Consider the following 12,676-nt stretch of genomic DNA (forward strand, 5'->3'; position numbering starts at 1 on the left):
AGAAAAACAAACAAAATGCATAATAGCTATAAAATAAGAGAGGAATGGTAAAACCAAGACCTAATGCATAAAACTAGGCATTTATTAAGCATGAAAGCTATAAAAAGAGGAAGAAAACAACATAAATTCTCATCAAATGTGTGCCATTTATGACACCCATCAATTGGTACTAAATACATACTTCACATGCTCTAAGCAAGTAAGTTGTGCGACGATTCCATATCACAGCGTACATGATGGATTAAATTGCAGAGTAATTCTCAATCTTATTCCATCCATTTGACATTTTAGCTCATTTAGTTTCACTAAGTCTTTCTAAACTGTTTGCTGTGTGATATGGTTGAAAGTCTCTATTAGAGTCTTTCATGTTTGACTTAGTATTTAGCCTAGCTCATACTTAGTTCAAACATTTACTTAGTTTTATACATACGGGTCAAAAGTCTTTCAAAGTCCTTCACGTTCAACATGGTAAATTCCTTTACACGTTCAAGCATTTTATTAAGTCTATACAATAGAATTTAACACCCAATATGTACTAAGTATCGTCTTTTTCTTTGTCCATTGTCAAAAATACTTTCAAATCTAAGCATTTGGCATTTGATAGTTATTTCACAATAAAGTTCATAAACTTTTCGTTGGACCTTTGTATAATTTACTTTTGTTTCCCCTAAACTTCTTATTCATAAGAATTTCTATGTTTCTCCATAAGTCAATCCTCTTATTAACTTCATGAGAAAACATGTTCCAATTCCTATATGCAATGCTTCCATTTATCCCATGACAGATTCCTTGAGCTTGCTTTAAAATCTAGCATTTATTTAGATTTTCAAAACCCTTAGACTATTTTCATAGTCACTTCCAAAATCCTATTTTAGGAAGGCGGTTTTGGTATCTATTTTTCCATATTTCATATGAGCAATTTTTCTAAAACAATCACGAAAAGACTTTATCATTCCGATTGGTGAATAGGTTTTTATTAAAATCAACTTCGTGAATTAAATTGTATCCTTTTCAACCAATCTAGCTATGTATGCATATACATTCTCACATGTGTTAGTTTTCTCCTTGAAAACTTATTTGCAATCGATGGGTCTTTCACCCTTTATGCAAATTAATCAAGTTTCAAACATGATTTTCAAACATGGAGTCTATCTCAGATTTTTATGGCCTCTAATCATTATTTGGAAATTGGATTTGTCGTAGCTATCTTACAAGGAATTATTCCTTTACTATCTAATATTAAATAGTATGTTTGTAAGTCTTACTTTTATTTCTAACTTAATAGAAAATTTATAAGATTCAACCCAAGCCTTAAGTGAATTCTATACCTATACGGGGTTATTGCATCAAACACTGAGTTTCAAGGCGCTTCCAAAGCCCTTTGATTTTCTTGATCTTACTCCAAGCACTTGTAAATTCCTTTTGAGTATTCTTAATTAAATATTCTCAAGAAGCCCTTTTAAGGTCTTCCGAGATTCTCAGTTCTAGTTTGTTGCTAAGCTCGATTGTCATCGAGTTTATTTTCCTCCCACTTGCCGTTTTGGGAATGTGTTACTTTCCAAAAAGACACCACTTAGAGCAACAAATACTATGTTCTCAATTAGGTTGTGGAGGAAATGCATGTGGTCTCACTTGAATGCTTTCAAAGAGACATGTAATATTGTCTTTGGGTAAAAGTTCGTTGTAAAACAAACAGTTAGCTCCCACTTGAGCTGTCTTAGCCTTTAATGAGCCATTAAGCTCCCACTCAACCACCTAGCTCTTGCTAAGCCGATGAGCTCCCGCTGAGTCACTTAGCTCCCACTGAGCCAATGAACTCCCACTGGGGCTAAGAGTTTTAGACATATACTTGAAAAGACATTTAGAAGATAATTCTATCCATAACTGAATATGGCGTCCTTTCTTAGCTTTGACATTTGTTTAGTGTAACATTAGTCCTTCGTGAAAATCTTAAGAGCTTTATAGGAAGGGATGTGATCCATCATTGTTCGAGTCATTTTTAAATGGCATCGAGGTCTCCGTGAAGACACACAATTTTCTTTGTGGAGTTATTTATGAAAATTTCAATATCATAACTTTGTGATGGTCACGCTTGGCTTAAGCAAATATCGGTATATCTAATCTAGACATTTTGATATCTTGCCAAGTCGATTTTGTACTTCACTGAACTCTTGAACTATTTAAGGTCAAGTTTGTTCACATTTGATGAATATAGCCATATTATTTCAAATTCTTTGTGAAACTTTGAATTAAATGAATACTCTTTAGCTTTCGGAGTCAATTGTTTATGCCAAGAGCAATAGCTCTTTACTTTGTCGGTTTCAACTAGTAAGACTTGCTTGTCTTAGAACGATTCCGAATCGATCAACTATCTAGAGCCTATCTAATAGAGCCTTGAGTATGTTCTTGTCGATATGACATTGCTAAAGATGTTCGGAATGCAAATCATGCCCATAACTTTGAGCTTTTGCCAGTTTATCATGTCAAGAAAATGTTTGTTTATAATCAAGCATTCTTGACTCATGGTTTAGACAACCATGCCATTTAAATAAATTTGCAACTATTGCTCATTGCTTTGAATGTGAGTCTTTCCGTGTGTAAACGGATTAATTGCTGATTATGGAACACAATAACCATTTATTTGTTCCAGCCTTAGCTTAAAGGTCTTTAAACAAAGCATACGACCTTACAACTGATGTAGCACCACTTGCTTCATTCTAAGCTTGTAAGTTGATAACTTAGCTTATCATCAATAGTTTGTGGTCACTTTCAAAGTGGAGCACTCAAGCAGTATCCGATACTTTGTGAAGATAATGTGTTGCTAAGTTAACTTCAATAACATGAATCAGTTAATAAAATGAAATCTCATTCCTTTTCTTTGTTCCTCGTTTCCTATATTTCTTATCATACTTTATCTCATAAGCTTGGAAAATTTGCAAATTGCAGCCATTTAAAGTTCATATTTTGCAAATTGCAGTCATTTCAATTTTTTTTTTGCAAATTGCAGCCCAAAAGTTCATATAAATTGTAAATTGCAGCCCGACTCAATTTTTTCATCGGTTTATATGTTGATAAATCTTCGGTCAAGGTTTTAGAGTCATTTTAGCCCTTAGGGGCCCTAATTAAGCTCGGAATCAGCAAAAAAATAATGCAAGTATCTCGTTTTGCGTAACAAAAATGTACCAATTTGTGGGAAACTGTAAATATGAGACACTTACGTTATTTTTTTGCTAATTCCGACCTCAATTTGAGCCCTTAAGGGCTAAAATGACCCCTAAAACCTTATCCAAAGATTTTTCAACATGTAAACCGATGAAAAAATTGAATCAGGCTGCAATTTACAATTTATTTGAGCTTTTGGGCTGCAATTTGCAAAAAAAAAATTTAAATGGCTGCAATTTGCAAAATACGAACTTTAAATGGCTGCAATTTGCAAATTTTCCCATAATCTTTAAGAACCATTTCTTTAAGAGTCTTTGACTTTTATACTTCGTTAGGCATAATTGAGCATCTAATGCGCCGTAAAACAAAGTTCCATATTTTCCTTTATTTCACGCTCGAATTACTACATCAATGAGTCCTACTCATCTATATATTAAGCAAAAATATATGATGGTTATCAATATTGACAATTTGAGTTTGCAACTCAATACTTCATGTTTTATCAAAACTACCTAGTATTTTGAATACATGATGTCCAACCATTCTCAAAGATTTCCTTTACCAATCATGGAAAACAATACAGTTTGATTTGGAATTCTATAAATATAAGTGCAAAGTATAACCATTTATCAAGTAAATAACATAATAAGTTTGAAAATTAAAAGGTATTCATGCAAAATTTCAATCTTATTAAATGTCTTATCTACGCATTAAATTTGTCCCCATTTGGCGAGAATAAGTCGATTCTAAGATCCAAAGAAACAAAGAGTGGTTAAGCATGCTTTGGCTTGTATTAACACTCAATCTCCTAAGGTAAGCAACACTTTTGCTAATGGCTCTAAGCCACTCTTGGTTGAATAAATCGTCGCATCTAATGATCTCTCAACAATTTATACACTGTGCCACGACATGTTAGGACTCCATCACTCATATCGTTGAGTACAACCAAAACCAACTTGCATGCCCGGTATGCCTTATGAATCTAGGGAGTAGTAGTGATGCCTCTCTTTGGCGTAGCCCATCACTACTCTCAATAGGTCGATAAGTGTTGTTTTGGAATGACAATTTTACTCAATATTTAGGGACCTAGGGTTTCTATGTTGGTTGATTTAAGTGAACTTAAATAATCATCACAACATTTGAAATCCTAAACATGCATCTAACGTATAATTCATATATAAATAATCATGAATATGTAAAGCAAAAGCATTTTGATGCATATTGGCAACTAGCATGAAGCCTTGAATTCTTCAAGTCTTCTAAAGGTCTTCTTTTGCAACTTCATGCCTTTGTCTTCCAAGAACCTCCATCTTCAAGACTTGACCACAATTTTACAAAGTAAATACGATTAGGACTAATCTAAATATTAAGGTACAAAATAATCAACGGTACGCAGACCGTATTTAGATTTACAAAAATACATCACGGATCGCAGTTCGTATTATCTATCCTAATCGGGCCCCACTAGTTGCCATTTTTATAAAACCTGTGAGAGAATATACATTCTTCATCCATTCACTATTTGTGAATGGCCCATGCATATTACAAAAATAAAAAAGTAAAAATGCATAAACACGCGATAACTAGTAACTAATCTAGGTGGTTAATCCAATTAACACGCCTAATTAAAACTAGTCAAAGTTGTTTTAATCGATTATGTAAATAAACGCAATTAATATTTGAAGCACCCACTAAATTTCGCATCCATCTTAATTAATCCAATTATTTAAGTCGGTAAAACCCAATTATTTGCCAAAATAAAATTTGCAAATGCCGCTCTTGAAAAATCCAGGCCTAGCCTCCAAAATTTATTAAAATAATTAAAACCAAATTAGATTAATAAAATAATTAAAACGGCAAAATAAGCAAACACGAAGCCAACCGTACTCAAGTGGTTCACGCACTACATACGTGCCATATGAACGTTAAGGTTGTCTAACAACCCCGCACTATACGGCTTGGCGCACGTGCCTTCACTACCCCACGTAGCACTAGCTAGGTACACCCTAGTAGCGTTTGCTATGGGTTAACAGGTCCTAGACACAAGGCCACGACTGCTTGCTCCTTTACACCAAAACACCAAGCACATACACGCACTAAACGCTCGCACACCCCACGCACATGGCCGCACGCATCGAGCGAGCCCTTGGCAACCACATGCACGACTAGCCAAGGGAGGCTTTGCCTCAATTTGCGTGCCATAGCCTCGAGATTTTAATCCAAAATTTTGCGTGACAATTAATTAATTCTAAATTAATTTTAGAACTAATTTTCATGAGCAAAATTGAAAATTTAAACAAGTTTAACTTAATTAAAAATTAACCAAGTGCATGTAACCAATAATATTTCCAAGAACCATTCTTTAATAAAATTGGTTTAACTTGGTGCAACAAAAAATAAGAGGGCAATTACTCATTATCAATTTAATTAAAAAAAATAATCTTGAGGTTTTTACAAAATAAAATGGAGTTGGAAAAATGAACATAAATTTATATAAAAATTCCAACTTTAATACTTGTGAATCCTTGAAAAGTTATATCTTCCATTATGAAGATAAACAAATTTCTATCACAAGTTTCAAACTTTATGATTCTAATCAACTAAAAGATGATTAAATCAACAAAGTTTTACAAAAATTCATGGAATTTAGTAACTCAAAGTTTCAATCACTTAACATAATTAAATATTGAATCTTTAGTACTTGAAGCCTCAAAGAACAACAATTTCACACTTAATGCAATTAATTTGCAATTATGTGAAAAATAAGCTTTCAAACACAAATTACCACCAAGTAATCATGCATAAAGAGGTTTAAAATCGCATATAAAATATGTATTGAACCAATTCACAAGTGGAAAAATTGTCATTTGTAACACCCTATTTGTAACGGGCATGATAAAATCCGTTACAAAAAGCGTAATTGTAACGGGCAAAATATTTGATCGTTAACAGAAAAACTTATACGTAACGGGCAAACAAATGTCCGTTACGAACAAATAATAATTGTAACGGGCAAATAAATGCCCGTTACGAATAGTTATTAATTGTAACCGACAAATATAAAGCCCGTTACAACTAAATAACTCTCTAGGGTTAAATGTTCGATCTGTTCCCACTTCCCCAACCGCATTTCTTCCTCACTTCTCTTCTCTTTCTCTCTCCTCAAACCACTCTCTCTTTCCGCATCTCTCTTCTTCCTCGAGGAAGTACTAATGGAGGTCTGATATGTATTTGCAAATACATATCAAACCTTAAAATATTAAAAAGTATTGTAAGCACATGGGGGTGAGAAAAAGGAGGAGAGAGATTGACAAGTGAGACCAATTTTTAAATGTACCGCTAAAAGCTTATATAATATCATTGAATATGTAGTGATATTATTTCTATACGTAGTTGGTACCACTAAGTGAATATACAGTACCATTGAATGAATATATAGTACCACTGAATGTTCAATGATACTATTTGATCATCTAGTGATATTATTAATCACCCAGTGGTACACTTAAAACCAGCACGTGGGGGTGAGAGAAAAAGAGGAGAGAGATGGGTAAATTTCATGCGAAATGTCTCAAATGCCCCTTGATATGTATATACAAGTACCTATCAAACCTCCCTTTTGGAAGACCTCCTTCTTCCTCACTCATCTGCTCTTTCTCTCTCCTCAAATCACTCACTTTCTCTACTCAAACTAGAAAATTGTCAATAGCTAAAACTCACGAGTGATTTGCACAAGAAGATTAGGGAGAACGAGGCCGATGAGACGTTGTCTGAGCCTGAAAAGGCGAAGAAGCGTCAGAACCTTCTAGGTGCGGTTAGATCTGGAGCAAGCATCGATTGCCCACAACCACCGTCGCCGCCGTCTTCAATTTGAACCAAATACAACAACAACAACAAACTTGAATCAATTATTGATTCAAAAATCAAAAATTTGATGATGGGGTTTCTAGGTTCTTTAGCTTTGCGTTTCGGTCCAATTATTCAGGTTAAATGTCTTGATTTTTTTGGGTTTAATTTATGTAATATTGTTCGAAAAATTACTCCATTAATACTCCCGATCCACTCTTCAAATCCTATTATTTTAGGGTTAGGGTTTTCTTAATGGACCCAGTTGCTTCGGTTGTCGATAATTTAAAGTCATGTGCAAAATGCGGCCAAGATCTTATCACCGACATCACTCGCCGCCGGCAGAATTAGTCCCGTTAAAATCCGGTACGTTTTTTTGTTTCTCACTTCTGTGTTAATTTCTGTATATTATCATTTTGTTTGGCCTTATTAATTTCTCAAATTTGATGTTGCAATGATGTAAAATGCTGAATTTCATCTTGTTTCCAACTTATTATAAGCTAATTTATACATATTTTTTGTAATTATTGATTTGATAGTGTCAAATTTGATCTTAATTGCTTGACTTGCTTTAGTTTCTGCCAATTTTACTCAGCAATTATCATTTTAGCCAGTACAATTTGATCTTTATTTGAAGTTTTATGGAATATATGTTTTTTTTTGTTTTTCTTTTGAAATTTGATTAATTGATCTTAATACGTATAAAGTTCACTATGATGTACATATGTTCTTTACAGAGTATGTGTTCCCTTGGGGGCTAACTCCCTTTTTATTTGTATTGCCATTTGGAGTTTTTGAACAATTGAACCCCATATATGCACTTGAGTGCTGTTCCACATAGGGAAAAAGAGCAAAGTACCATTTTCCACTTCTAGGAAGTCACTTTATCTGTTGCCAATTGGCTTTAAGGCGAAGCCTCACTAAGTCTTATCCTAGATTGTTGCAAATTGTGATTACATATTTCATCTTCTTGCTATCAGATAATACTCGATTTCTTTATACTAGTTATGTTTTAGTTGCATTTGTATGTGTTTCCATTCACTAGCCCCTGAGGAGATCATGGATTGGACACTAAAATGAGTGTTTTGCCAGACAAATGATTTTGATGCTGATGTGCATTTTCTTCCCCAGTCTTTTGAAAATTTCTTTGCTTGTCTACCTTTTTTAAGGTACAAAGACGTCTTGCACAAAACTGTGAGGCTTCTCGCAAAAGTAGTATGTGGAAAAAGGTGGGAAGAGAAGTGTTACAAGTTTAATGAGTTGTGGTACTTGTTTTCTGTTGATCTAATTCTTCTTGGAACTTTGTTATTTATAGGTCTATATTCGGCAATTAGAGTTGAGCCATTCAAAATTGATGCAAATGGAGCAAGAGCTTGAACGAGTGAGATAACAGGTATGATGATAATTGACATAATTCTCATTGCCCTTCTTATCTATTATAGATGTGTTTCCTAAAGACTGCATCTTTAATCAAAATGCTAAACACATCCTTGAATGGTTGATTCCAGGGTACGCTTGTGAGCAATGGTATTGACCCGCTTCCTTTCTCTGCCACCGTAAATTCAGGTTTGCCTTCCAATATGTCTGCTTCTAGCATTCTTCTACTTAAAATTTCTGTCTTTTGATAAACTGCTAATTCAATTAGTTGTTTGTGTAATATATAGCTGCAAATTAAGTCATTATTTTAAGAATGCACGTATTGCTCATTCAATCATTTAAAAAATAAAAAAAATAAAAAAAACTGCTAAGTGGAGTAAGGTTTAATAAATTAAAACAGACCAGTAAAATGTCTTTTGAATAATAGCCTTCTTATTTTGAATTGTAGAATTCTACAGTTGCATAGCTTGATATATCAGCAATCTATTTTCAAACAAGATCAATTTAAGTCATTTGAAAGTTGTAAGCAGAGTGCTGAGTATAGCCTTTTATTGTTAATTGATATTGAGATGGACTATGAAACTATACTGAAGTAAAGTCAGACTATATTGCTGCAAAAAAAAAAAAAAGAATAAAGAGTCAGACTATTGGGAACTTGTGACTCCAAATTGTCTCTTGATCTCATTTCCTATCTCCATTACTAGATCCTATGCATTGATCCGGATTTACCAATATGGGGTTATTTTTAGTGCATACATATTAAGCTTACTTTAATTTTAAAACATGAGACTTATGCATTCTTTAATTATTGTTTTTTTTCGTTTTTAGGGATTGTTGCATTTGAGATGGAGTATGGACATTGGGTTGAGGAGCAGAATAAACAGATTTGCAAACTCAGAAGTGCATTGAATACCCATATAACCGATGTAGAACTTCAGATTTCGGTAGATAGTGACATGAAGCACTATTATGATCTTTTTCAATTGAAGGCAGGTGCAACAAAGGCCGACGTATTCTATCTCATTTACTGATGCATTGAATACCCATATAACCGATGTTAATCCTTGCACTGCATAGAATTATAGAAGTATTATATTGAATTTTTTGGTTTGAGGAATGGCGAGTCAAGAAGAAGTCAATGAGCTTAAGGAGCAAATGGCTAACGTTACTGAGGTGTTGAGGACTTTAACCCTCTAAATCAATGACCCTGTGAAGCAACAACGAATGGAGCTCATGCAAGAGAGATTGAGCAAGATATCCAATGACTACAGATTCCAGGGCATTAGCTCGCAAGGGGTCTCGGTGGACTAGGAGCTTCTTCCGCAGAAGTTCAATGCCAACGACATCCCAAAGTTTAAGGCAACAAACAACCCCTATTTCCATTTAAGAGCCTTTAAGACTATAATGAATATTAAGGGGATTGATAGGAAGGTCTTTCATTCTTTATTTTCTTTATCTCTTGAAACCGTTTGTCAACAATGGTTCTTTTCCCTTGAAAAAGAGAAAACCTCTACTTGGGAATCTATTGTAAACGCTTTCATTGATAGTTATAAATGTAATATTCAAATTGAAACTGATCATAGAGAACTTAAAATACTTAAGCAAAAAGAGAATGAAGGTTTCATATCTTTCTTTAATAAATGGAAAGAAACTTCTGCTAGGATGATTGAAGTAGCAAGTGAAAAGGAATATGTGAGGATGTTCATTAAGAACCTCCAAGAAAAGTACTCCAAACATCATAAGTATCAGAACAACTTGCATACTTTCAAGGCCGTCTATGATATTGGAATTAACATTGAAGACGACCTTGCTAAACAAAAAGCTGCTAATAATAACAACTCCAACAGTGGCTGGAAAGGTAAGAAGAGCGACAATCCTTCTTCTTCCAAAACCACCCACTCAAACAATGTTAGCACCTTTTATTTGAGTGATGTCCTTGCTATTAACAACCAAGGACAAAAGAAACCATTTAGGATGAACTTTACTCCTATTTGTATGAGTTGTGACACCGTATTTGACCGACTACATGCAAAAGGTCTTATAAATCCCATTGGACCATTCGGAGATCCACCTGTTGAAAAAAGGACGACTAACTGGAACCCCAGCGCACATTGCAAGTATCACCAAGGCAGGGGCCATCTCACTGATAATTGTTGGAAGCTTAAGGAAGCTATCCAATATTTAACTGACAACAATAAGCTTCCATTGCCTCCTACAAGCAAGAAGCCAAGTGTCAATAATGCACCCCTTTCTAATTCTTTAGCTATCCCTGATGAGGAAGACCATGTTGATCCCTCATCCCTCATTAAACCAATTGAAGAAATTCATGCTATCGAAGTAGAGGAGGAAACCTTTTTCGATGCCATGAGTGTTTTTCCTCCCAGATAAGAACCTGCAACTAGGGAAGAAGTGTGGATTCTCATACGATCAATGTGGGAGGGAATAGACTAGTTACGTGAAGCTATTGAATTTTCCAAGAAATAAGAAAAGGTGGTCCAAAGTAAATGTGTCAAAGTTACACCCATGGAGAAGAAGGCATTTTCTCTCCAAGTAATTGATACACTCAAGAGGAGTAACAAACCTTACACTCCAATCGGGACATCCTATGCTAACATGTTCAAAATGCTCTCTGAGAGTGGTAAGATTAAACCTCTCGAACCGAGACCATTTGAATCATTAAAGAGGACAGATAGGTTCTATTGTCCATATAATCAAGAAGGGGGACATACCATCGAGCATTGTTTTAAATTTAAAAATCTAATCCGAAAGCTGATTGATAACAAGAAGCTAGTCCAAATTCCACAAGAACAAGATATTAGCATCAATGGGTTATGGGACAACGATGACGAGGAAGTTTACCTTAAGGATATGGAAGAACATCCACTTTCAGTTATATATCCAATAAATGATTTTTGGGATGAAGAGGATTCACCCATGGACATCCTCACAAGATCTGGGAGAATGCAACCTCCCATCTCCACATAACCTATTCCTACCATGCAACAAGTTCCCATACCGATTATAAAGGACAACTATGTAGTCAATCAATTCAAGAAGACCAAGGTCGAGATGAATGTATGGAAACTTCTAGCTACATCCCGAGAACATAGGTTGGAGGTAATGAATGCCTTGGACAAAACAGGGATAGACTCTGAAACCACTCCTGAGATGTTAGCTAACTTTCTCACGAGTGATCTTCCTAGTCCCATCAACTTGATAACTTTTTCGAACAAGGATCTACCTCCGAAAGGTGACAAGCATTACAAGGCTCTAAACCTCACAGTAGTCTGCAAGAGAATGAATGTCCCAATGACTCTTGTAGATAATGGATCGGCAATCAATGTGTGTCCACTTAGAACTGCGAGGATGCTAGAAATAAAGGATGAAGATTTAATCCCGTCAACACAAGGAATAAGAGCCTACGACAATACTCGTCGCCAAGCTCTTGGAAAGATTACCATGAATGTAACGGCGGGAGCAATAGTTAATGCCACTACCTTCCAAGTAGTGGATATTAAAGCTTCTTTTAACTTATTGTTGGGACGCCCTTGGCTTCATGACCTTAAGGCAGTCCCTTCATCCCTCCATCAACAAGTAAAGGCTATAGTTGGAGGGATCCCTATTACAATCGATGCTTCACCTATGAGGATTAAGGTTGTTGAAAATCCGATTATTAATGTGGAGCACGATGAGAATGATGAAGATTTGTGGGGATTTAATGAAGAGGTCTCCCTAATCGAGGAATATGAAAAGACCCCTCTTTGCCATGACCCCCATTCTAATATGACGGTAAATGCTATTCTCAGAAAAATAGGGACACTTTCCCCGAATGAGTCTTGGAAAGAAAAAGGAGATAGCAAAGCATATGGAATTACCTGGCCTCCCTAAATTAGATATTTTCGGACTTGGTTTCAAACCGACTCTAGAATATCTAAAGCGAGCCCAGTAAAAGTCTCAGGCGCGTAAGAATGCTCGCACCTAAAAGAAAGAAATCCCAATGAACCAATATCCTCTTACTCTCAATGGACAATTTATAAGAGAAGGAGAGGATTATCCATGCCACGAATTTCCCGAGCCCTTTGTTGTAAATGGCATAAGGCAACCTGAATTCAAAATCTTTTTGGATTGCTACTTTCTAGATGAGATCCAACTCCTATTCACAAGGAGAAAGCACCCCCATTCTTTAACTTTAATGTCATGGGACTCCTCTTTGGGCGCGAGAAGGATGAGCCAAAGTATATAGAGGACAACTCCTCACTCATTCAAACGGTTCTACAAAGCGAAAACTTTG

At 35.3% G+C, this 12,676-nt stretch overlaps 1 long non-coding RNA gene across 1 annotated transcript; it reads left to right on the forward strand.

The window, feature by feature from the left end:
- Positions 1–6,780: 6,780 nt before the first annotated feature.
- On the forward strand, positions 6,781–10,027 carry LOC110691171. Its single transcript, XR_002505218.1, has 6 exons — positions 6,781–7,147; positions 7,248–7,374; positions 8,178–8,237; positions 8,324–8,401; positions 8,517–8,574; positions 9,214–10,027. It is a non-coding gene; the product is annotated as an uncharacterized LOC110691171 (long non-coding RNA).
- The last annotated feature ends 2,649 nt before the right edge of the window (positions 10,028–12,676 follow it).

This window comes from Chenopodium quinoa, unplaced genomic scaffold (genome assembly GCF_001683475.1).
Source record: "Chenopodium quinoa cultivar QQ74 unplaced genomic scaffold, ASM168347v1, whole genome shotgun sequence".
NCBI lineage: Eukaryota > Viridiplantae > Streptophyta > Magnoliopsida > Caryophyllales > Amaranthaceae > Chenopodium > Chenopodium quinoa.